The sequence below is a fragment of the Larimichthys crocea genome, chromosome VII (assembly GCF_000972845.2).
Source record: "Larimichthys crocea isolate SSNF chromosome VII, L_crocea_2.0, whole genome shotgun sequence".
Lineage (NCBI taxonomy): Eukaryota > Metazoa > Chordata > Actinopteri > Sciaenidae > Larimichthys > Larimichthys crocea.
Genome location: NC_040017.1, coordinates 20,909,524 through 20,936,956, shown reverse-complemented (window position 1 = coordinate 20,936,956; position 27,433 = coordinate 20,909,524). Strand labels below are relative to the sequence as shown.

The following is a 27,433-nucleotide window of genomic DNA, read 5'->3' as shown; positions in this document are numbered from 1 at the left end:
TGCGAAGATATAATGCAGCTGAGCTGCACGGGCCAAGTATGCATATGTTAAGTAATGTGTCAGAGTTATTACTTTGCCCTGATACCCAATGTAGTTCACCTGCTGTGGTAGATGGGGGCCGATGTGAAGACAAAAACAGCCATAAAAACTCTTCTTGTGTTTCTTAGAACAATAAGATCTTATGAGGTGAAAACAGGACTGCAGAATTAAGTTAAGGTGCTTACATGTAGCAGCTGTCTTGTTCAGCGCACTTTTTGGATCCTTTCGACAAATTACATTCTTGTTCTTCTACACCCACATAATGTCAAGCCTTCCTTTTATAAATTAAAAAGTTTAAAGCTGAATAATTAAAAATTCTGGATACCTACAAGCAGCGTAACGAGCCAAAAAACACAATTATCACCATGTTAAGTTATATTGAATATGTTGGGAGGCATCCTGCAGATACAGAGCAACATTAGCCTTCATTCAGAGTCATGTTTCTGGCTTATACTCTGTCTGCTCTTTGGCTCATTTGGTGCTGGACAGATAACATCCAGTGAATTCATCAGAGTTTTATTTTAGCTGAAAACACTTGGCTTCTGTGGCTGGAGAGGGAGATTTATGAGAGCAGAGTTACAAGCTGGAAAACCAAAACAATGAGCTGAAAGGTACTGAAAAGTTCGCGTTTATTTTACTGAAGAGTTTCGCTGCTATGTCCTCAGTTGTTCTAGTATGACCAGTAGCTTATGGTGGATAATGATAGCTGACATTAACAAACAAACAAACTTTAGAAAGATGCTGCCGTGTAACTTATATTATTATTTGCAGATCTTATTAATCGCCTTGTGTTTCTGCAACATCTTTGCATCATCCAATCAATGATGTCTTTGAAGCAGGTGACTCAAGCGAATCTTGTGAAATCAAGGGAAGTAACAGTAAATGTTTCATCATCCGGGCACTGGACAGTGGCCATGTGAAAACGTACAGAAGTCTCACTTTAGCTAAAATAGAAACTTTGTCATTCCTTGAGTAATTACGGTTAAGTGACATGGCTTTGACTGGAAGGAGTGTTGGCCTACCTTTACTGGCAGTCAAAACTCCTTAAGTCATCATCATAAGTGATAATAATTTATAAGAAACATAGTGACTTAATGTGTTGTGAGTGATTAAGAGGGATTAAGATGGTGCTGGGTGGTTTGGCTGCATCACAAAGATGAACCCAAGTTTCAAGAGTGCCTGAAGACAGTGTTAGAAGCAAAGCAGGTCTCAAGAGAAGTACAAGGAGGAAGTATTGCTTTAGCTGCTGAGAGGGCCCGGGTGACAAATAGGGTGTATATTGTGGGCAATGTGTGTTTATGTGTATATGCCAGTGCAATATCCTGCTTACGGATTGACTAACATGTGGGCACCTGCCCTGACAAATCCACCCATCCTGTTTCTCTCAGCTTGCACAATGCATGTACTCTGTGCTGCAGCACATACTTTATCAGGCAAGAAACATGCAAATGAAATAATAAAGAAACATGCAGAAAAGTGTTAAAAATGCATCAAAATCCCCCAAGCACCTAAATGGTGACCTCAAAACATGAGCTAAACTTTCCAGAAACTTTGTGTTTCATATCAGCCCACATGCTGATAATAGAAACCGGTATTAGAGGCTCATGAATTTGTCATTCACAGATGCTGGAAGCAACAAGGAGAAGCACACGCAGTAAACCAAACAGGGACTTTACATCATAAATTTTGCACATCCAGCACAAATGAGTGCAGCGGCCAGACAAGCCTGGACAAAGCTGCTTGGCCTTGGGGAAGAGGGGCTGACGGCCAGCCCGGCTGGATGACACGCACGCACGCACACACACACACACACACACACACACACACACACACACACACACACATCTATATGAACAGAGGCATCCCAAACATTAGAAGTAATAATGAGATCTTTATCTATTAGGAATGAAGTATAGAGATCCTTTATGCTGCAAGCCTGGAGGGGAAAAAGTTTAACGAACTAATGAGCTGGCATGCAAACGACTGCAGTTCAAAAGGTGATCGCCTTTCGAGACACATAGGCGCTGTTTGTCGGGACTATAGATGTTGTGTGTGTGACCTTTAATTTAATGAGAGTGAGATTCATGTGAAAACGTTGGCAGTGAGATGTGCTCTACATATGACGCAAGGTGTGAAGGTGAGACTGCCGGATCTGTTGCTGAGACTTTGGTGACTTGTTAGGCAAGACTGAGCCTGGGCACAAATATATACATGTGTGTGTGTGTATGTGTGTGTGTGTGTGTGTGTGTGTGTATTTCCTGCTGTCACAGAACAGAGAAAGTCACTGAGCTGTTAAGAACAGGGTATCCATTACCTTCCCAGCATGGAGTTACACACTTAAAAGCAGTCCATTAGTATTCTGTTCAGTTTGACAAGCCTAATAAATTACCAAGTGCTTTATCACTTTCACTTGGCGTGTATGAGTGTATGTGTGTGTTTGTGCAGAGTGGGTAGGTGCCTACGCTGCTAGTGTACTGTAAAGGTGAGAAAAAAGGAAGGGTGTGGTTTCTGTATGTTTGTGCATGTCTCCGTCTCTCTCTTAGTGAGTGTCTGCTTGTGTGTATATGTTCCTTCATGTGTTAACATGAACATGAATTTTTTTTTTTTTTTGCAAAGCAAGCAACCAACAGAAGGAAGTGGTAGCTCTGGTGGTAGAGAGGGTTGTCAAAGTAGGCTGGCTCTTTCAGCTCACATGTGGGTAATATGCTAAAGTATTGCTTCCCACGACGGTGAAAAAAAAAGCAAGTGGAAAATATCGTCTGCCAAGTGAATGTAATGTAAATAAAATAAAAAAAAACGACTGTCGTTTACACGTACTCCAGCGGCATTGCATGCAGTAAAATGTATAAGAAGTACATTTCTAGAAGAGCGAGAGAGTGCTGTAAATGCACATGTGGCACGGAGAGGTTACTGGTCTGTTTGGGAAGCTCCAAAGACGACGTGTGTGTCATCCAGCTGTAGATTAGAACCCCCATTAGCCTCAGTGGCTGGTCTGCTGTTTAGACTGAGTGTAAACACAGAGAGAGGGATGGTCCGACGTCTTCTGTCTCCATCTTCAACCTCCCGATAACACTGGCAAAAAAACATACACACTTACACGCATGCAGACACACAACAACATGTCTGGACATGGGTGGCTTCATTATGCCACGTGTGTGTTCGAGTGTGTTCATATGTGTGTTTGGACTGAGCTCTGGTGACTCCTGTGAGAATGCTCTGTTGATTACTCTCATGCCCTCCACTGGCATCATCCTCACTCCCTGTACCAGCTGCAGCTTGTCTCCCCTCCTCTCTTCAGGCAAATCGGGTTCTTCTTACATTCCCACGATCACATTAAAAACAAGTGTCTCTCGGGTTGAGTCATGAGCACTGTGCCTATATCAGCTACAAATATTGTTGGTAGTATAAAGTGGAGAAACGTCAGTCATTAAGTAGCACTGAAATCAGTGGGATTTGATTAAAGTTGGTGCATGTTGTTGTCCAGTGAAGGAGATTTCCTATATTGATTCCCCGTGGGGAAATAATTTTTTTAAATGCATGAAAATATAAAATATAAATAGATATATGGTGAAATATCAACTTCCATGCACAAAATAAAGGAAATCAACAACCTTTAGGCTTAAAATAGTGTTGGGTCATCACAAGCCTGCAAAACAGTTTCATTGTCTCATTTCCCGTCTTTATGCTAAGCAAAAATAAACATCTAGATTAATATTTAATGAACATGTGTCGGAAAGAAAGCGATTAGGTGTATATTTCCCACAGTGTTGACCTATTTCCTTAATGTGTCACCCATCTGTACATGGGATGGCAGAAGCAACAACACCGAATCTGAATCCACGTAAAACCACATCTGTGCCTGCGCCGTGGTGTCTGGTTGCGTATGTCACAGTTAGACTTGTACATGGACACCACAGCGAGCGAATCTTCAGCCAGTTCTGCCCCAGTTTGCTGGCAGCGGCCCCACTGTCTGTGCTAAAAGTCACGTCGCGAGGAGAGAGAGAAGCCCAGAGAAAGCGGGGTAGGAAGGAGGAGGGGTCTGTAGGGGGCACAAGGAGCAGGACACAGGAAGTTGAGAAAGATGAAGAGCCGGGAGACAATGTGATGCACAGGGGTGCTGAACCGGAGGGGGAGGAGGAGGAGGAGGAGGAGGGTGGTGGGGGGGTTAGGAAAAGCAAGCAGAGGAGAGGAGAGGAGGCAGAGGAGGAATGTTGGAAGAGGAGGAGGAGAGAGCAAAAAGAGGGAGAGTGCAGGGTGTGTGCATCTGGCACTAGGAGGCAGGGAAAGATAGCGTGGGCCAGGCTGGCCGGACGTGTGTGTTTGTGTTTGATTGAAGAGGGATGTGAGACAGAGACCCCTCACTGGCTCAGTTTTACTGGAATGCTGCCACGGCGAGATGGACACTGACACACATGCTCTGGACTCACACACACATTTGTACAGTGAGTGGAGAACACGGAGAGAGAGGAAGTTACTGGAGAGTTTAGGACGAGTGGGAATAAGAGACACAAGAAGGATGATTATAGACGAGAGCATCCTTTATCAAAAAAAACAGTAGCTTCCCGCAGAGCTTGTCATTACAAACATGGTGAACAAACATACAGAACTTTATTTTAAAATCAAGTGAAGATCCTAAATCCAAGATACCAAATATAAGAATGTATCTAAAAAAATCTAAAATACTTACATTGATGGGATGGTGCAGCCATAAAAACATGCAGGATTGGATTTAAATATTTCAGCTGGAACAAGCCAAAGCATGATATATATGTCATATGTCAAGCAACAGTTTGAGACTTATCTGCTTTCTTGCCGAGAGCTAAAATAGAAGATTAATACCATCCTCTTGTTTGTGCATAAACATGAAGCTGCAGCAGTTGGTTAGTCTGGCTTAGCATGAAAAATGGAAACAGGGAAACATCTAGCCTGGCTTTTTCCAAAGGTACCAAAATCTGAGTGTGCCAACACTTCTAAAGATCATTTATTAACACGCTGTGTCTTGTTACTAACACAGAGTCCGTTTGGGAGGTTTGGTGCCGAATTATCTCTTGACTGGGATCCGTTGGCAGGCAATCAGTGAAGACTCTGAGAAGTTACATGTCCTGTAAAACAGTGAGTTGTCATTTTTACTCTTTGTTTTTTGTACGGACTAAACAAACATGATATATTGTGTTAATTAGTGAGCTTGAGAAGTGCTGGTAAGTAAGATCCAGGCTAGCTGTTGTTCCTATTTACAGTGTCTGTGCTAAGCTGAGCTGAGACATGAGAGTGGTGTCGGACTTCTCCTCTTACTTTGTACAAGACAGAAAAATAGCATTTCTTTTTAAGGCGAAACAAAAAGGGCTGCGATATCAGCTGTGAGGCCAAAAGAGAAAGAACAGAGGAGCGGAGACGAGAAAGCAGGAAAAGTGAGGATGAACTAATGAGCTGCCAGCGAGGCTTCCTCACAATCCGTGATGATAACAACCATCTGTTTTTACCAAGACACTCCAGGAAAATGACATGTTTCAAGGTTGCAGTCGCGCACCAAAACAGGATGAACCTTAGATCACCCCATCAACTCTTGTTTGTGTGCTACTGTAGACAAACGTGCCCTTTCCAGAGTGGCAGCAGGATGAAGACACACAGATAGGCACACAAAGCCGATGCATTGTGCCTTTGGATATTCAGAGCACAGCTTACATAACCTGATGAGTTAATAGGTCAGTCAGAGTTGGACAAGACTGATGTAAACGTGTCTGCTGACAGGCAGCGATATCCTGTCCAAAAAAATGTCGTACGCTCGCCTCTAATGGCATATTTTTGCCCCCATAACGTCAGTCAGGGCCCGCCGTCTGAGAATTCCTTCAACCCTATGAGTGACTTCCTGTCCACAGAGGCAGCGTGTCCCTATCGCCACGGAAACAACATTGCAAAGTGAGTACAGGAGCCGCTAAACATTTTGCTCTTCCTTATGGGACTCCAGAGGCCAGATGGACTCCAAACACACACACACATACGCACACCTAAATAGGGAGAGGTAGCACATCCAATAATGGCACAGGGAGTGTGTGTGTGTGTGTGTGTGTGTTGGGTGGGGGAGGATGGGGGAGGGACATAGGGGGTCCATTGTTTCAGACTGGAAGGCAGAAGTGTTGGGAGGGGGCGAGGGAAAGTCAAGGGGAAGCTAAATTTAGAGCACCTCCACTCAAGTATTCCAAATATTCTTACGTGTATTTGGATGCTCACGTATACAGTTTGTTACTTCATCCATTTCCAAGAATTACGTCATTACGCGTGTACGGTCAGATTATGATCGATTTGAGCCGTCAACTTTCAATAAATCCATACTTTAACCCCAAAACTCTCTCTACTTTTTTACATTTTCAGTCACTAAAAATGCACTTTAATGCTTACTTTCAATAATTTTCCAGACACAAACAGACAGGTTTATATCTAAATTTAAATCTCTGTTGACAGCAGACGTGATGATAGTTACTGTCTAAATAAGAGCCTCTGGATGAGACGATGACGTGGTACACATGGGGTTAAGTCTTCATGTGCATGTTCTGGGTCATTTCCTGCTGGCTCTACAGCCCTGACCTGCTGGTGCGGACCTGGCCACACAGACAGACAGACAGACATGCACACACACAAACACACATCCAACGCTGACCTACGCTTCCTGTCAGACAGCGACACCCCCTCGGAGAGAGAGCTTGATCTGTCTCCACTACGTCCCCCTGCAGAATCCTCTCATCCACCTCATTGTTCTTTTCACACTTGAGCGTGATCACCGAGGAACGCAGCCGAACGGACGGCAGCCTCCTGAACAGGTGCTTTGTTAGATAAAAGACTCACATTCTTTGTCACAGAGGCACCAGCAACAACAGACCTGGATGATCTTATACTGAAGATTTACTGACAGGAGCTCAGAGGGTGTGTGTTTCAGGCTGACGATTAAAAAAAAAGCTAAAACAATTAAAGAAATTAAAGACTTAAGACCTGCTTCTTGAAAACCTTAAATATTTCACGTTATCTGTATTGAAAATATCAATAAAATGACTTTGTGACAGTATAAAAGTAAAAAAAAAAGCATATTATTATTAGTTTTGGTGACCAATAAAGGTGCTCTCAGGTTTATCTTCCCTAAATCTTAAATCTTCCTTCCCCTACCTGTACTGATATTACTATTGATGCAAATACTATAAATAAATACATTGAAAAAAGCTATTAAACATACATATATATTTAAATCTACAAATACACATAAAACATTAAAAATATGAAAAAAGGGGGACAGGTTTTTTTTGTTTTTTGTATTCCTTTGTTCTCTTTATTTGATTAATTCTGATCAACTTCTGTCCTCCCACTTCTTCCGCCATGTTCAGCAGGGCCATAACTGTGATTTATTGTCTGTATTGTATATGCACATAATGTGTGTCTGGTATGGGGAGGGTGTGTTTGTCTATGTGTGCATCTGGTTTACCCATCAGAGCTTCAGCGTCATGTCCCTGACCTGGCGAGGGGCACAGCGCGGCGAAGCTACGTGTGTAAAGTATTTCCACCCATTGCTGGAGTCTGATGTCACTCGGGGTGAGTGAGGTGTTGCGGAGGGAGCCACAAGACCGGAAGAGTCTCTGAGGGGGGTTGTGGGGTGGGGGCGGCCGTCTGAGACACTGGCAGCACGGTGAAAGCGCCGAGAAGGCGACATCACAACCTGAGTCAGGATCGAGTGCATCCACAGGTCACCCTGGAGGGAGACAGTGTATTCATAACGGCAGGGGTGCTCGGCAACAGATTTTTAACAAGGTTTTAATGACATGCTGGAAATGGTGCATGATCTAGAACACAACAGAGACTTTAGTGGATCAAACACACCCTGCGAGGCTTGTCATACGTTGGTCAGCTGTTAAAATCAACATACATGGTGTTGTAAATTGGCCTTTGCGCCCCCCTTACACTCACTCATTTCTACCTTTAACACATGCATCTCCTCATCTCGTTACGGTCAAAGCGACCACATGCTGCGGTCTGTGATTACAGCCGAGTGTTTACAGTCCTCTCATATTAACACTCGTGTTAAACAGCATGGGGTACCATCCTGTAGCAGGTTTTTCTTTTTTCTTTTTTTTTTGGAAAACACACAAAATTAGGTGTCAGGTTGACACCACCGCCTCGATGGCACCTTCTGAACTATGTGCCCGTCTGAAGCAGCAAAGGTAAATGGGGAAGAGAGGCCAGTACTTTATTTCAGTGCTTTTATTGGAGACAACTCAGAGCAAATAGAAAAGACAAGGTAAATGGAGAAGCATGATAAGTTCAAAATGTATTTGAACTTTGGGACTTTAGAGGGGGAGGAGAGCACTGTTTATGCTTAATCAGGAATGCAGTCAAATATGCATCATAAATATTATTAGAAAAGTGTGTTGCATTCTTTAATAATAATAGTCATACTCTATTTATTTATTTTTTTGCCTTTCCACTTCTTCATTTTGCTCTTGCTCCATTTATCCAGTGCTACAGAACAACTGCCAATGCCCAGTTTCGCAATACACAGGTAAATTAGGAATGGCACTACATGTTTGAGATTGCACAAGTCTGCATCTGCATCTGTGTGTGTGTGTGTGTGTGTGTGTGTGTTCAAGTGTGCATGTGTCAGAGTGTGAGTGGTGTTCTGGGTGTGTGCATGTACATGTGTGTAATGAGAACCAAATGGTGGGATGTGTGAGTGCATGGTTTCTCTCCCCCATCTCTAATCAGACAGCCCCCAGGAGTACGGTGTGAGCGCGGACTCGAGGCTTAGAGCGTTGAGCTGCTACATAAATCAGCTCTGCCCATGGAGAAGCCTGGATACATGCGGACTCCACTAACCTGCAGACGAAATGTCGTGTACACTTATGTTTCGGTCACTTTTTTTTAAAGGGTGTTGTTCTTATTTTGGTCTTCAGTGATGATTCAAGGTGTGGAAAGAGGTGTGAAGCTGCAGAGATAAAGGAATTCAGCCATATCGGTCACATGATGACTGATCACACTGGGGCCTGGTGTTTGCCTGGTAGGTGGTCTTTAATGACAAGCCCAGGTACTGTCTAAAGAGGCATAATTTATGCTATATCCTTGCTCTCTCACATTTGATTACCAGCTATGTTATTCTATCTTTCCCATTCTCTATATCTGTTCTGTTCTCTCTGCAACGTACCCTCTCCCTCTTTTTCTCCATCAACCTTCTTCTCCGCTCTCTCTGTTTCAGTCCTCATTCCCCTAGGAGGTGGCCTCTCCCTGTCCTCCATCTCTCCTTCTCCTCCCTTTCTTTCTCATTCACATCTGGTCAGGCAGCTGTGGCTGGCCAGGGTTCAGTAGGGTGGGAAGGTGTGGAGGGAAGAAGAAGAAGAGGAGAAGGAGTAAGAGAGTGGTGGTCGTGGTTGAGTTTTTGAGGAGGCTATCAATTGCAAAGCCCAGGGCACAGTAAAAAAAAAAAAAAAAAGGTTTGACACAAAACGTGCACTGTGAAAAAAAAAGAAAAGAAAAAAAGTTTGAACCAAATCTCCTCAGTTTCTCTCAGTCTATCTATCACACTGTCTCCCTGTGCACTATTAAACTCTATTAAAGAGAGCAGCAGTGCAGGGAGAAGGGGGGTAAGGGAGGCTGGGGGTTTAGGGAGAAGCAAAGGAAGAAGGGGGAGGATGGTGAGGGCAAAGATTTCAATATCTGATTTCCACATCTTAAATACATTAATTTATCTTACCCCGGGGCTCTTTTAAAATCGGGAGAAAGCAGAGGAAGGGATGGGGAGGGAGGGAGAGGAAAAGGGGCGAGGGTACTTATGACATTTTCATTGTGGAATCTCGTTTCTATTGTTTCTGTGGTCAACATATTGCCCAAAAGATTCCACATGCCATCATGGCCACACAGGCTCCTAGCTGCTAAACGGTCACAGATGGTATTACACACTTTGCGCGCATGCAGATGACTTGATTCCTGTCAGGCTTAGGTGCTTTTTTTTTTCTCTTTTTTTTCTGCAATATGCCAATGTCAGCAAATGATTTACTGCTCACGAGTGCGTCATTGTGTTCCACATTCCAGGATGTGATCCATGTTACCTTTATGCCAACTAGCCTTTGTCAGTCTCCACCCTTAGTGCCAGTTCCTCTATGCTGCAGCTGAAGTTCATGACCCCTCAGAGTTCACGTTGGGACGAGGGCCCTTCTGAGGGAGTGTGAACTCTTCCACGAGGTCTCACGTGACTCTGAGCATATGGTAAGTCACCCCCGAGAGTGGAAAAAGCTTCACTTTCAGTTGCTTGCAGTTCTTTCCAACTTATTTTATGGCCAGTTTCAGAGCCTGAGGAGCCAAACAAACAGAGAGCGATACATGGTCATAGCGTGGGGGCAGAAACAGAGACGCAGAGATGGACCTACAGTATTCAGTGTGTAGGAAGACAGGGATGGGAGGGAGCCAATAATACTGAAGGGAAGTGTGCAGGTGTGTGTGCATGTGAGCACCCTACTGGTGTGTGTTATGTTTTCTGAAAGTGTGCATGCATGTGTGTATATGTGTGTGCGGTGCAGGGGTACTCGAGAAGGTGAACTCATGCTCCTCCCGGTACAGGAAGCCCCTGATTAGTGCTAACGAGAATTGCAGACCGTATTAATGCAACCACACACCTCTCCCTCCCCCCTCTCCCTCCTTTTCTCTCTCACTCCTGCCATCTGCACTCTCTACACTCTCTGCCAGACATCATAAACCCACTGCAGAGCCTTGAGACACACACCAGAACACTGAGGGGGGCAGGCAAAAAGGGGGCTGCTGCCACGCACTCAGGCCCCCCTCTTGCACATTTGAACCCCACAGAAACACGTCTCTCAAACAAACACATGTGGTGGAACATACATAGTATGCACACTGGAGGGATCTTACAACATATGACAGTTAGTAGATTTCATTGCGCAAACATTTACACACCTAAACAAACACAGAAAGTACGGTGTAAGGCGAAACATTACACAGGCAAACATTCACGACTGCAGCGAAACACACTTTTTTTTTTTCTCTTTTCTCAGTTTCCAGCAAACTTCATTTGCATAGAAAGAATCAGAGCTTGGAGATCAAAGATAGAGAGAGCACGAGGCTGGAGAGATGGAGAGAGAGAGAGAGAGGGAGAGGGAGAGGATGGAAAAAAGGTCTGCTGGTGTGCACGTCTTATTAAATGTTCCTGCAGATGGACAGACGGGCGTTTTCATATTGAGACATGGATACCCTCTCCTCTATTCTCTTGACTCCCACCCACACATTAACATGTGTTTCACATTCAAAGCAGAGATGTGCAAACCAACGGCCAACCACTCAGTGTGACTGGCAGCTTGCTCACTCACACTTTGCTCTGTGTAGTCATAGAAATGAACTTACAGAACAGTATTATGTATGTCACTGTGTGTGTGTGTGTGTGTGTGTGTGTGTGTGTGTTTGACTTCTTGATAAAAAATGAAATCAATCTGCATAGCGCTGTTCCAAAATGAACAGTGTTATTGATGTCGCTCTGTTCAGTTACGTTCTAATATCGATATACACTGACTGAGTTCGTCATGTTTTTACACTAACCGACTGCAGCTCTATTCAAACACACACACACATCACTATAAACACCACTAAGTGACCACATCATTGTTCATAACACTATGACATAAAGAGCAAGAGTCTAAGAGATGTGAAATATGAACCAGTTACTGCTTCGTGGTTATTCATTTGGCTACTGTTTTCTGTTAGGTAGCTTTTAATCACTGCAAAAACATGTTTGTTCAACTGCTGAACATTTGTTAAAAAACACACTAAAATATTAAATCTAAAACTTTTTTTGCACCATGAAACTAACTGAGCTGCTAACAAATAATAAATGCCTGTATTATACTTATCTTTTTTTGCTGTCATTTGAATATAGCACCCTGAAAACGTGTTGTTACAATACCAAACATTCAGAATAGTCTATTAGTGGTTATATTCAAACACATGATAACCCCTCCAGTGTGAAAATTCACCTTGAAAATGTAACGTTACAATCTGAAAGTTCGGAACAATGTTCTCAAAATAACCCAGACCACTTTGTTTGGGGGCCTCCTGATGGTTAAAGGACCCTAAGCAGGTGCTAACCACCCCGTGGGAGTCTACTCTGTCCTTAGAAAGAAAAGGGCAAACTCCTCGTGTATAAACACATGTACTGTATATGTGTGTCTAGGTGTAAGCCAGCGGGGGGTCTGTTTGATCACGTTCAACGGAGATACGAGGTCAGGAGTGAGCGGATGAGGAGCAGACAAACACAAAAACATAAATACACACACACACATAGAAGAGAGAGTTAGATAAAGAGGAGACTGCATGAGGAAACACATGGCATCAGAAGTGTGTGTTAGAGAGGGCAGGTAGTGTCTGTGAAGAAAGGGCGGTGGGCTGCAGACAAAGGCTGGAGATGGAGGGGTGAGTGGGATGGATGGGGGGTCTCTCTCTCTCTCTCTCTGTCTAGTTTACCCAGCTGGAGGACCAAGAGACCCAGACAAGAGCCCTGATGTCACCTACTGTACCCTCCCAACTCCCTTACTTCCTGTCCCCGCTGGAGTGATGTCACAGGCCAGCTGGGGATGTCACGTCCACACCCCCTCCCCATCCCCTGCATCTGTCCCCTCTCTCAACTCGGCTTCAATCACTGGCGTCCCACTGTGGCCTGGGACAGTCAACGGAGCACGTACCAAACACAGACCGAAATGCAACCATGCGAGTCTGTTGAGCCTTAAACATAAATCATTTAAATTATGCAATAAAGGCAAAGCAATTAAATGCTAATAAATACAACAACATAACCAAGTGTGTGATCCCGTGACGCCTTGTAATTGGTTTATTGTTTTATGGAACTCGCTCGTTTCCACATGGTTTATACGAGAGGAAAAAAGGAAATAACCTGAGGAGAGCAGCGAGCAAACACTGTAACACGACTCGATGCATTGCACCGGATCCAGTGACCTCACCAACCTTTGCTCTGAAAACATCTCAAAGCGAACACATGAGCTCAACTCAGACTTTCTGACTTGATTATGATCGCTCACAATAACAGGTGTAGAGCAAGTGAACCAAGGTGGGAAAGTAAAGCCGTGTCTGCAACTTATCACTCCTTTTTGCCTCATAAACCACTGATTTTTCTTCCAAGCTTAAAAACTCACATTACTGCCAGCAAGATCTGTATTATGAATAGCAGTCAATACTGTCTTAAAAGCACCATCACTTCTACTGGGAGGAAGCAAGTGACAGATTTATGGCCAAATGTGACCATAAAGAGCCCTCAAGCATGCGCAGCTTCTCTGGGCCACCTCAAACTAATGAAATGGCATCAAGTTCCTGATAAAATGAAAATGAAAGGACTGCGCCTGTCATATTCAGTAAAACTGCAGTGTTTATTAACCTGATATTGATAGTATGTGTCGTCCCCATACTGTTTATTCTTCCTGGTCTGCTCTCAGAGTGAAGACTTGTTAAAGCTGTGAGGGTTTTTGTTTAACTCATCAGTGGGGAGTGGTGGTGTTTGACCTGTGGACATTCACTAATGCAACACACCTAAAAGAAGAGGAAGAAGAGGTCTAATGATGTCCTCGAAGGAATTTTGTATTATTCTTAAAGGGAAGCCAAGTTCATGATCAAGGCTCCAACACTCATTTCACCATGGATAACTGCAAGCTAATGATCCACATTTTAAACTATGGGAATGATTACAAGGTGTATGCATAATTTCAGACTAATTTCAGGGCCGATATACGATATAATTTCAGCCTTAAAACATTAGAAATTCTGTCGCAGTTAATCAAAACAAGAAGAAAAAGAGAAAAAGAAAAGTGTAGGAGGTAAAAAAAATGAACTTTAAGTCTGAACAAAAATGGGAAATAAGCCCCTAAACCATTCATAAAAATGTACATTTTAACATCTATGAGACAGTAGCCAGGCAGACTCCACCTGCTAAGGAAGACTGATACGACCAAAAGCTCTAGAAGTGCTACTGAATGAACCTTGTGATGAGATTGTTTTGTCAACGATTATTTCCAAGGTCAAGGATAAAAATTGAGTCTCAGTAGAAGTTTGATTTAATATAGAAACTGGCATTAACAGGCTATCAAATCTCGGTCAATTTCATAAAATATGATTTTAAACAAAGGCTGCTGGTATAAGGACGAGAAGTTTTGATCAGTTTAATGGGCAGAAAGTTAGTTAAACCATTTGGTCACAGATTGAATTATATTTTCACAATCAGTATGACTGTTATGATGCATGTGTTTTCTTTTTTAAAGATTTTTTTTGGCCTTTTCAAGCTTTATTTCTGATAGAGACAGCTGAAGACTGACAGGAATGTGGAGAGAGAGAGACGGGGAATGACATGCAGGAAAGAGCCACAGATGACATGCAGGAAAGAGCCACAGGTCGGATTCGAACCCTGGGCTTCAGCAGCAAGTGTGCCTTTCGCACATGGGGTGGCTGCTCTACCGGCTGAGCTAAACGCCGCCCCGATGAATGCGTTTTCAAAAGAAAGAAAAAAAAAAATTCCCATGTGATGGAAAACCAAAAGTGAATGTAGGCCAGAGACATGATTGGATTTGTCAGCTGAATCATTTCTTTTGGCGTTTTTAACATGCTATAAATGATTGACCATGACTTTTATTATTAAACTTTAATGTTTACAGGAACAAGCCAATAGAAATTTTTCAGCCTTGTTCATTCTTGCCTCTCATTCCCTTCAAAAGCCATTCAAAAATACCATTAGAGGGAAATTTCCCTCATTCATTCCCTGCTCATTTACAGAGAGAGAGAGAGAGAGAGAGAGAGAGAGAGAAAGAGAGGTTGGAGGGGTGGTGTAGGGGAGGTCCATGCCCCCCACCCACCCACACACACACAGTGTGTTACGTGCAGGCCGACAGGACCCCCCTTGTGGAAACTGAACACCACAATCTTCCTCCCTTTAGGCATCCCCTCTCCCCTGCCCTGAACCCACCCTGTCCCCTGCTGGCCACTGTCCTTAACCAAACACACAACACACAAACGCATGCACACACACACACACACACACACACACACACACACACACAGTGTACCCGACTTTCTCACACACCCACACTAACCCACACACACTGTCCAAACACTCTCTGAACTTTAATATCGGATTATGTTTCAGCGCTGCACATGCGCGTGCGACATGCAGACATACACACACACGTCCTTCTGAAAACACACACATCCTTTCACTTTCTTTGATGGATGAGGAAATGCTCACACAAACATATAAACAAAACCTCCATCCCAATCCCCATTACATCTGTATGCTTTTCCTAGAGCTTCAGTTGACTCTTTCAGGACCTGACGTATCTAGCAGCTCCGCCTCCCCTCCTATCCTCTCTTTCTCTCTCCCGGCTCGGGCCCTACCTGATTGTCTGCTTGTTTTCCCTGGCGGCTCCCAGCTTCCGTTCCCAGGCTGGGAGGTGGGAGGTGGGAGCACAGCCTACGACACATACTTTCCACCCTTGAAGGCTGAGGGCCAGCGGCGGTTCCTCCTGTCCACAGGCCCTACAGGAAACACTTAAGCCCTGCTGCTGCCCACCAGATCCAAACTACTCTTCTGGCTCGGGCTTTGGGTTGAAGGAGGGATGAGATTGGATACGTTTATGAGGAATAAATGAGAAAAGTCCATAAGGGTGAGAATATGTCCTCTAACTCATCTGTGATCACTCATTTTAAGTCAATCTAGTTCAGCTGTCGACATTAACCTGTATCAGTCTACAACACTGCTCGTGACTCTAAATATGATGAAGCATGAAGTTTAACAAGTTCATCATCTTACGGTAACTAGCACGAATTAGCACTACACATACAGCTGAGGTTGATGGGAATGTCAGTGTTGTTGATATTTTAATCACCAAAGTTACAATTCATCCCGAGGGGGACATGAATGAGCTTCTAAATGACAATCATAGGATACATCATCTGGAAACCATGAACGTAGGTACTGAATTTATCCCAGTCAATTCAGTAGATGATGAAGTGAAAACTTTGACTTACTGGTGGGATCCCCAAAGTCATTAGGATTAATCCTCTTGTCACCATTGATATATGTGCCAGAAACCATGGCAATGTGTCCAATAGTTGTCAAGACATTTGACAAAAAAAAAACAAAGTCTGGATGGTTGCCATCCTTAGATGAAAAACAGTTCAAGTAATCACAGGGAGCCGCAGGGACTGATGACCCAGCAAAATAAACTGTCACCATCTCTCCGGCTTATCATCATCAGATGTTAGTAATTACTCTTGAGTCTGAGAGATTCAGTAAACCAGAGAAGTTCAGACATTTAGCGAGGAACAATGGAGTAAATGGGCTAAACAAGAGCAGCCAATCAGTGGGAAGGGTAACAGTTTTGTCAAAAGGTGTGCTGGAGTTCTTTTTCTGCTTTTATGGTGCACCTGCAGATCTCTATTCTTCCACCTTTTCCCAGTGGGACTTCCAGCTTCTATAGAGGCTCTTCTCAGAGTCAGCGTGGCCCCTGTGATTAGTACAAATGACTCTCATTATGTGGTAATGCTGTAATTACATGACCCAAAGTGCTGCCCTGCTGTAGTGCTGCTGCAACTTCTATCACTGCAAGTGACAGCACTCGCACACCCACCAGTCTGTGAAACTTGTTACTCATTTGTAAAGAGATTATTTTCCCGCCAGTTGTTTGCCTCTGGGCTTTTTCATGCTAGAGTTTGTGTTTTTTTTTTTTTCTTCTGCGCTTGGGGCTGAGCCATTCTGTCACTATCGGGCGTTTGATGTAGTCAGACATGGAGGTGAACCCAAACAATGACTGCGAGGCTCTCATGTTAGATTAGTTCTGTTTTATATGAACTGAGTGCTACGGTAATCCACCCAGATCACATAATGGTAATTTGGTACCCATTTCCTCGTTGGACAAGCTTTTATGTAGGCCCAGTAATCATCTGCAGAGAACTTGAACTGTACGTTATACCACTGAAGCTCAAAACCAGCTGCACAGGCCAATAAAAAGACAAGTAAGGATGTGTTATTAGACATTAGGACTTCTTTACCATGCGCTGGGTACAAGCTCTGCACTGAAAAAGCAGATTTCTCCAGAATGTGACTGCTAGTTTGCTTCAGAGCTTGGATCTGTTTTAAGTGGTGAGTGTGGAGGAAACACAGACACTTACTGTTTCTTGCAGACACTGCTTAAAAGAAAGAGTGGTTTTTGTAAAACATGGGTCAGTAATAACACACTTCAGTGCTGAATGATATCATTTGGCACTAGATCTGAAATTCTGAGTAGCTAAAAAACGCTTCTGGAAACTGCAGCTTTATTTTCAGTAGAACTGAGTGACTAACAGCAGATAGATGTAAACTATAATTTGATGGCAAGAGGAAAAATGATTGTCATAAGCTTATGACTATGTGATCTGATAAACGCCTATTACGGTTAGCCAGATAAAATACCACTCATCACATGACATAGCCGTACTGATAGAGGGATGAGGTGCAACAGATCAGCTGTGACACTTCTGCTCTGAGCTGTTTCCTTAGTGATAACAAACATGCCCACAGAGTGGACGTGATCAGCGGGTTGGGTGGTATCATGACATACGGCGCACCATAAGATGACTGATAAGAGATTCGTCAACCAGTAGAGATTTAGCTGCTTCTCAGAAAGCTACGCTTTTGCATCACTCATTAAAGTGTGAAAAACATCAGCTTCATTTTTGGTATTTGAGTCATTGATTAGCCAAAAACAGACACTCATCTGTTTTATGTTTTGCTGTCTTGACACTTGACACAGAGTGATGGTGGTGGAAATCTCTGAAAGGTTTGATGCAACATTTGAAGGCCAGAATCTATGCTGAAAAGGTTTTGTTTAAAAAAAGTAAGCAAACCTTGGGAAAGTTCAACAAAAACAACTTAAAGCTGAAGTAAAACCAACAAGTGAAACCCATTGCCTCACATGGTGCTGCCACAACGGGGAATACCACAACATGTGGTTTTGATTATGCCAGGGTTCAAATCATTGGTATCGAGACTCACCCAGATACCACTTCTTTTTATCATCAAAGGTTGCTTTTCTGTAGTAATATTAAGTGAGGACAGCCACATGTCATAAGTTTTCCGCTCTCTGTTTATCACTTAATCACACGTACTGTAGTGTTTATTGGAAAACTGCAAACATACATGCACTAAGTGCTGTAAGAAGTATTTACAGTACAGTACGTGAGTAAATGTGCGTATATGGCCGTATATAATTTCAGATATATCGCTTTTTTTTGGTATCTTGTAGTGATAGTTTGGTATCAGTGTGATAAGCTGTGTTTTTATGCTTCAGATCTGACATGAGACACTGAGTTAAATGGACTTAAAGTACCTCGTAGACTGCGCCAATTTGAACTGGGGTTGCCTCATTTTTCTTCCAACACTCCTTTAACTAAGTACTTTTAATTGCCTAAACATACTGTAGTTGCCATGCATGGATATTGTCATACCATAAATGAAAAAACACTGGCACTGAACGTTTAAAAATGTCATCTCCGAACATAATCCAGGGTTTTGCAGAATAGTCCTATACGATGATATGTTTAGTCTGGACTGTGGTTTCTTTGACACTTGGGGCTCATCCAAAGTGCTGCAGCCCATCTAGCCCTCATCTCTCTAAATTCTCCCATGAACCCCAACTATTATCAAACACTGGATTTAACCTAAAGGGCGACCAAAGACACCCCCACACCCTTATGATTAAAATGACGTGAGCATTACATTCGTCTACAATAGTTTGTTTGTCACTCCATTGACTGTAACGACCAGTCTGACCAGTTTGAACTTCCAATCAGTTGTTGAATCATCTTCCTTCCAGTTTCATTGGAACTGCAGAGTTTCTCTCTCCACATCCTCATTCAGATTAAGAAAGCTATCTCCTCTGACTCCACCTCTGGCCCTGACCTCAACCCCTCCAACCTTCCCCTGACCTCTTAGCCTTGAACGTTCATATCCTGCATATCCTCAAACACACACAAATCAGGCGATTGTGTTGTTATTGTCTGATTGGCCTTTTTTTTCTTCGACATTTCTGTTACAACATTCACTGTGGAGAAATGAAGGAGTCTGAATTGTATGCTTTCTCAGAGTCATACAGGATGTGTGTCACTGTCACAACTGCTGCTGTCATAACTTACATATGAAAAGTGAAGATGAGATTTTAAAAAACAGATGTTCACAGCGGTGTGAGAGACTGAATGAATGATTGAATGCATATAATTTCAGCTATTTCAGAATACGAAAACTAATAACAAGAAAACTAGAGTATCTGATACAGAGCTGGTCAGTGAGGCCCATTCTTTCTCAGCTGTTTAAGTGTTACATAATACAACTGAGGTTGAGATACCCATAGTTCATATCAAACATCCACCTGTGTTTTTTGAATATTTGTTCCTAATTGCCACACTTTTCTAAGATAAGTGATCATTTTAATACCGATGTGAGTCTCCTTATTTTGAGATTCTATTTGTCAGAATACATAAATAACAAATACATCAGATTTAAAAAAAAGGATTGCAGTAAAAAAGTATACTTTTTAAAAGTATTTTGAGGGCCTCAGTCTGATCAGAATAATTAGCAGCTCATTTGCCATTTCCATTTTTTTTTTTTTTCGGTTTCTATTCCAGGAAGTATTTTCTGAGCTGTGCTCACCACAAGAGGACCTAGTTTACTGTAAATGCTAATAGAGCAGTGTCTTCTGAAGAATCACAGCTGAAATAATTAATCCAATGCAATTCTTCTTTTCTGTATTGCTAAAAAAAAAAGAAAAGAAGTGTCCTAATTGTGCTTACACAGCCAACACATGGCAAAACCTTAAAAAAAACAAGTCTGGTTATAAACTCAGGTTGAGGAGATACTGATTTAAAACTTAGTCGGGCCTCCTCTCTTTCACTATTATTAGAGGGCGTAAGTGAGTGTACTAATCCTGATTGAATTACATAGTAAACTCACTAGCTGGGTAAGACAGTGTCCTCTGTGTACCCTCCATTCAGAACAGGAAGCTGCCAGCCTTTCTGAGATTAGGCCTGTTTCCTCTCTCTCTGCAGCGCACTCCAAGTGACCCCGTGGCCCTGCGACCCTGTAACCTTCCTCCCAGTACGTATGGCATACACACCATCAGCTGAGGAGTGTGCCAGCTGGCATGTGACACACACACACACACGCACACACACACACACACACACACACACCACTAAATCATTCCTCAGAAAATGACACTTGAGTTCAATTCAAAAACAATATGGCCTTTCCTGGCACAGGATCGGAATGCTGAAGCGTTCAGCAGACACAACACAGTCACGTATGTCAATACTGTATCCATATACAGCACCACTCCAGTACCCCCGCGCACCCTCCACCCCCACACCTCCCCCCCTTTCCTTTCTAACAAATTGTGGCAGTAATTTTTCCCTCTCGCTGAGTTTTACGAGCCTTAATGTGAAGCACCTGTAGCCACAGAGAGGCCAGATGAGGGCTGCAGGAGTTTCTCTGTGACCCAACTCTGGCCTGGCAGGACACACAGATACTTTGAAAACTTATGTTTCATGGGGTATCTTTCCTTAGCTGATGATCCTGAAGCTAGTAAGTGTATAATTTTCTTTAATGTTGAGAGTCTCAGATTATATCCACACATAAGCCATTGTTGATGCCATGACCTTTTCTCTGCCACCGTCAGTTTTGTCTAATACTTTGGTTTATCTGTCTCGTTACAATGACAGTATAAAGAATGGACAGAGCATGAATCACATCATTCGTAGTTTTCGGAGCTAAAATATGTGGCTGTGATAATATAATATAAATATCACCAAAGATGTGGATCATTGGTGGATCTAAGGCAGGCTGAATGATGCCTGGGTGCTCAAATAATCCATCTATAACGACACCCATTTGTCAATCAAAGGAGCCAGGCTGTTAATTATGTATAACTTTAAGCCTTAATATATTTTGAATGGGTGAGTCCTATAGAAATTCACCCTCAGTTCAGTCGTCATGAACGGGGAAACTAGTTATAGAGACCAAAACATTTTTTTGTACCAGGCTTTCCGCTGTGAAGTTGGACATTTTAACATGGGGACTTATGGAGACTGACTAATTTAGCCTCAAGTGGACATTTGAGGAATTGCGCTTTTTGGCACGTCTGCATTGGCTCCATTTCCCAGCCACAGAGGTTAACACTTGCCTCATCACAGCTTCACAGAGCTGTCATCTCTCGGGCTTGTTATTATAGAATATATATTTTTTGCAAACCTCTCAGTGTATGTGACCAAAGATTATCAAATTGAAATCAATGCTCAGTTTGACTGATAAATACAACATTCATAGAAACACAAGCTCACAGTATCAGTAACCACGAACTGGAATATGAGAGATAAAAAAGAGCGAGGAGGTGGTGAAACACTTCCTCTGGTGTGGTACATGCAAAAAATTGAAGAAAATATGCTTTTGCAGAAATGTCATATCAGTTCATTTGTGTCACATCTGACAGCAGTACAAGATTCTGCACCCAAAAATGTTAATAACTGTGAAAACCGTGCATCAACTCACGACGACTGCAGACAACTGAGGTCACATTTAACACTTTCCAAAGTTCATTGCACTTGTTGTTAAACTAAGATTCCTTTCATCTGACCACGTGTGTGTGTGTGTGTGTGTGTGTGTGTGTGTGTGTGTGTGTGCTCTATTGAGGCCACATGTAACACCCAGGCACTCAACTTGCTATGAAAACAAGAGGTCATTAGTCAGAGCACCAAGCTGTAACCTGCAGTCCTCTGAGGTTTCAGGTCAGCTGCTTTCTATTACCTCAGGGGGTTGACTTGGTGCGGACTGAAAGCCTGTTAACCCTGGCCGAGTCACTAGATTTGGATGCAAACACTGATGCTATTGATGGCCTTTTAGTCACTCAAGAGAAAACCATCGAGACGAGAGGCTATGCATGTGTGTGTGTGTCTGAACATGCATAACAAGCTAACCCTTTGACCCGGTCACTGCTGCGGTATCCACATCCATAAAAAAATGACTTAAAACCTAATTATTTTTAGCCATGCATGTAGTAGGCTTATGCATGCGGTTTTTGGACACATCGCCTTTAATTATAAGTAAGCAGTCATGAGCAAAGTGTGCACAAACTCCTATTTAATTTGGCTAATTAAAGCACGTCTGTCAATTGACTTGATTGCAGCAAGGGTATAATTGTCATAAGAAGCCTGTCACCAGTCGTACCGCAGACGATACACAGTGTGTGTTATGACTCTGCTGCAAAGCATACAGAGGTGTGTGTGTCAGTTTGTGTGTGTCCTGTGTGCTGCTTTTAAATGCAGCCTGCTTACAATACTTTCTTTTTTTAAATCTTTGGAAATTGTCCTGCATGACACCAGTCTTCCTGTGTGAGTAAAAAAAACACCCATCTAAATATATCAGGCTGCACTCTGTTAACCACAAATGTCATCGAGATTAAAGAAAGACATGAACGATGCTATGATACAAGAAAATAAAGGGACTAAACGTGTGCATTAAAAATGAAAAAAGGGAATAATATAAAATGAATAAATTGATATGGCATTGTATAGATATTCTAAGAATTGGCAATAGATATGTAACTCCTACCATGTATTAAAACTATGTTTCAAGGTGAATATACGTATATAATTAGGGAGGGCTTGGAGAAAATAAAAACTGTATGTGCCAGAGGGAATAGTTATATTACTGACTAACATTTTAAATCTATCTTTGTGTTTTTTTTTGTTTTTTTTTTTTTTTTTTTTTTTTGTACAGTTGGCAGCAATATTGAAAGTTAGGGCTCCACTAGGGGGCGCACAGTGTTTTGGCGTAGCTAATCTGCTGTTGTGTTATTGTGTTTTTTATGTTCTTTATCTATTTTTGTAGGGATTGATATTTGAAATTTGAAGTTTGTAGTCTTTCTTTTTTTAGCATTGCTAACACTGAGTTGTGCGCTCCTCTATTATCTGGTATTCTGAGGCTGGTGGAGGTCATTTGCAGCGCAACAGACAAAAATGTGATTATAAGTTATTATTGTATATTTTCAAAAAAGTTAATATCCAATTGGCTACCTATTTTTACCTTTGCACATGGATTATCTACATTGGAACTAGTGAAAACTAAATAGAGGTAGAATATTAAAGAATAGCAGCAAGTTGATTTTCGAACTTTACCGTGTTTCTCCTTTGTTGCAGAGATTTTTAGTGCAAGTATGCAAGCTACCATGACTATACAGAGTTAGCCTAATGATGACCTCGAGTGTCTTCATTGTTCATGAACCCTAAAGTCGCTGAGTCATTTGAGAAAAGTTTATGTCAGTGTTCCAGGTGTGAACATGTTTTTGTTTTTTTTGTGTTTTTGCCAATGGCATGCTTTATGTTTCAACATGTTTGCATATGGTGAAGTAAAGCGATTCGCCTACAACATGTTGAAGCCAGCTAGTCTTTTCGATTATTAACTGCATTTTCAGCCTGGAGATAAGTAAGTAACTTCAGAGTTTATTGTTTGAAGCTCACAGTTCAATCACATTGGGCACGGTAGCGCCATGGCCACTGGTTCTGATTCTAGACAGTGTTTGAAACTTCACCAGAAGTGCTTTTAGAGAGACTCTTCTATTTCTGACGGATGCCGCAATCAGCCTTGTCAAGCGGTACAGAGCATGGAAAATTCGCTCAATTTTCAAAATGAAATGTGCAAATTTCCGATCGGAAACTATATAACTACGTTGTCTGCCTACTCGCGGTAGAAGCACGTAGAACAAGGAAAAATCTGTGCAAGTTAACAAAGTCTGGCGAGCGAAACACTCCACTTCTGAAACCTGTGGAAGATGAAACCAATGAAACAAACAAGCAGTGACGTTGTGGCTATGTGACATCGGCTACCAAGGTGCACTAAATCAGTGCAAAGTTTTCTCACTAAAAGATCGTACTGTTACCTAAGCGTGCTCAGTTTGTATTCATTACCATATGTATATGGTTTGCGATAAGGCTCGGTTGATTTAGAAGGAAGCTGATTAATATTTGATGAACTGTTTAATTGTTTCCTGTCATTTTATGCTTCTGTACTGGTGTCTGACTCATTGTCATAAAGAAATGTAAACCTATGTGCTACGTGTGTTACATAGGTGATTTTTCCACTGATGTACCTTTCACTTACACTCACATTTTTCCTTTGCTGCTTTAGTTTTTTCTTCACCTCTGCAACCCACACTGTTACACTTGTGCACGCTCACACACCTCCTAACCTTTCCCTCTCAACACCTGGTCTCAACCTTTTGTCTGTGGTTTCTTTGGCCCTCAGTAGCTGAGGTCCTGAGCCTTGGATGGTGTTAATCAAAGACTTGTTTTGATCCAGGTCCAGTTTACTGAGCGAGGAACATGTTCAGTCAATGAAGATAAGGCTGGAGGGCAACGCAACTTGTTTGAAATGGAAATGAGCGCAGCTTCTTCCTCTTCTAGCTACCACCAGGACTCACAATGGTAATTCCCCTTCTAATTTATCAGTGTGAATCAATTCCAAATGAATATATTATTTGTCTTTTTTTTTTTTTTTTTTTTGCAGAAGGATGCCATCTGTAATGGATCAGAGACTTGCGAGGAGCTGCAGAAAGTGTGTTGCAGCACAAGTTTGAGTGTAAACCTGGGCTCAGTAGAAACACTTAAAGCCTTTGATAAACATTCTTATCTAGAGGTGAGATGATGAAATATGATCTGTACAGACAGAGCAGAGAGCCAAAGCCCAAGGGGTGTGTGTTTGTGTGTGTGTGTGTGTGTGCATGTGTGTCTATTAGTTTAAATGGGTTGTCCCCACATTGCCTCTCTTTCCCTTCATCTGCAGCACTGTGGGCCTGTTTTTATCAGCTCCATCTCCGGAGCTGACAGTAATGTGTGCCCACCCATGTAGTCAGCGCTCTCTGTGTGTGTTGGTGTGCTTACACTGTGTGTGTCTGCATATATATATAAATATGTGTGTGTGAGTGTGTGTGTGTGTGCCAGCCAGCAGGCCAGGACGATGCTCAAACTATTTTGGCTGATTTATAGAGTCTCCTCAGGCTTTGGAGAGATCCCCTTTATGACTAAAGACAGCGAGGGGTCTGTGTAGGGACAGCCAAGCTTAATGACTAAGCGGGTGCCAACTCAAGCGTACACACATGTGCGATGGTATACGTGCTAAGGAGACACGCGCACATAAAACGAAATGAAATCAAAGCAAAGCAACACCTCAGCTCAATGAATAGACAATGAATAGATAATCAGAATCTGACGTATTTAAGAGGAACATTTTATCCTTTTGGCACTCAAGGCCGCACACACTGAACCACAAATTTTGGCTGCCTTGTGCCGTGGTTACGCTACTCAGTTTTTATTTCAAAAACCTTGTCTAATTTCTATTTTTAAGAGCACACACAGTGAGGTGCAGACCAGTGTGAGCATACTGCGTAAGCACTGCAAGTCCATCAAAATCAAATTCATGTGCAGGTCCTCTCCAATAAACCCATAAGGTGGTGGTTTATTGACTTTGAAAGAGCTTGTCTGCTAAGTCTTTGTACATAAATGGTACAATAAGTCTTTCCATTCAAAACAAACAATGTGAGAGGTTTCAAAAGGGCAAAACATATTTTGATTTGACACTAATATGGTTGAAAAGAGAGTTGTTTTGTTTACCTCCCACGGCTGAAATTCTCAGTTTTGCAGTGATGTAAAAGGGTACCAATGGCGTGGTCAAAGAAATAACACTTACTCATCTTGAAGTTTCATTTTGTGTGTGTGCGTGCATAAGGTCACAACATGTTTTGGGAAGAAGTAATAAAAAATTTTCAAAGTCAGACACCGTGTCAACACTAGCCACATTTCAGTAGCACTCTTTGTCATCTGTCTCTGTGCCTCAGGTTTTAATCAATACTACAGTGGCACAACACACTGGTTTATTGTTGTATTTATAATTAGGCTCTGATTCACAGGATATGACAAAAAAATTACATAGTGTATACATCATTGCCTATAAAGTCGGAGTACATTTTTTTTTACCTCTTCTCATTAAATTATTGCGACAATGTGATTTATTCCTGATAGATGACGTGTATCTTCTCAAAACTCGATTGATCAATATTTTCCAAATATATGAAAGTGAAAATGAAACCACAAAAAGAGAAATGTATTTGGAAATTATTCCAACTTCTGTAAAATGCGCAATTATGTTTTCATTTGAGTATAATCTCCTAAAAATATGATTTATTCATATGTTTCCTCAATGTTTCTACAGTAGCCCAGATAGGGCGTTTGGTTGAAGCCACAATCTCTCCTTCATACTTGCAACTGGATGGGGAGGTGCGATCGTTGCAAGCTGCACTCCTAGAGGCCACCCAAAAATCCAACACACTGGTCCTTGAAGAAAAAATAAAATCTTCACAAATTTGGCAACACGTGTGCAGCATTTGGAAAAAAAAAAATAAAAAAATGCTGCAAAGTGAGAAAACACGATGAAATACAGAAACATGCTGCAGAAACTGAAAACACGACGAGTAGCTCAGATGACAATGGAAACTGTTTACAGGGGACACTAAAAAGTAAGAGGTACCAGTAGACAATGAAATATGAACCAGGAGGTCCAGTTTGAGTAACAGATAAATGAATTTAAAAGCTTGAGTGAACACTGCCAAAAAACTGCACAATGGTTTATAATACTCAGACAGGATTTTACAACTCTGGAAAGTTATCACCACAGCAATCATTTTATCTTTTGTTGCGATGATCATGAGTTAAACAGTAGAAATATATCACCGGTGTTACAAAATATTCACTAGGAATGTGTCCTTCCATGTAGGTGCAGCAAAAGTTCAACTTTTTTTTTCTTTCGGAAGGAACCTACGTTGGCAGCGTCCGTGTGTCGCTGGACCGGTCTCGTTCAAATCGAGGAGAGGACTGCGCTTTTTTCACACGAGGATAGGCAAACTAAACTCTGCCTTGCGCTTTCTGGAGGACGCTCACTGGCTTTTTTTCGAGCTCTCAACAACATGTCACATCAATTAGTCGATTCAAAGCTGGAAAAAAATCGGTGAGTGTGTACGAACGCATGATAGTTGCTAGGTGAAATAGAAAAAATAGAAAAAAATGCTTTGCGGTTAAAGGGTTTGCATCTTAACCAACCAGGATTATCTTGTCAAACACACTGATCCCAAAGTCAAGAATGAGCTTCCTTACTTAGTCAATGTTGTCACAACTGCAAAAAGTTATCAGGAAAACAAAGGCTGTTTTGAAGCTGGCAGTCTTATATAAAGTTTTATGTTATTATGATTTGAAGGATGACCAGCCTGTGATCTCAGCTCACGTTTCA

The 27,433-nt window shown here is 42.1% G+C and overlaps 1 long non-coding RNA gene across 1 annotated transcript; it reads left to right on the top strand.

Annotated features, from left to right (window-relative positions):
* Window positions 1–15,372: 15,372 nt before the first annotated feature.
* LOC113746119 (uncharacterized) lies at window positions 15,373–26,030 on the top strand. Its single transcript, XR_003462610.1, has 4 exons — window positions 15,373–15,734; window positions 20,152–20,200; window positions 24,455–24,579; window positions 24,662–26,030. It is a non-coding gene; the product is annotated as an uncharacterized LOC113746119 (long non-coding RNA).
* Window positions 26,031–27,433: the final 1,403 nt, after the last annotated feature.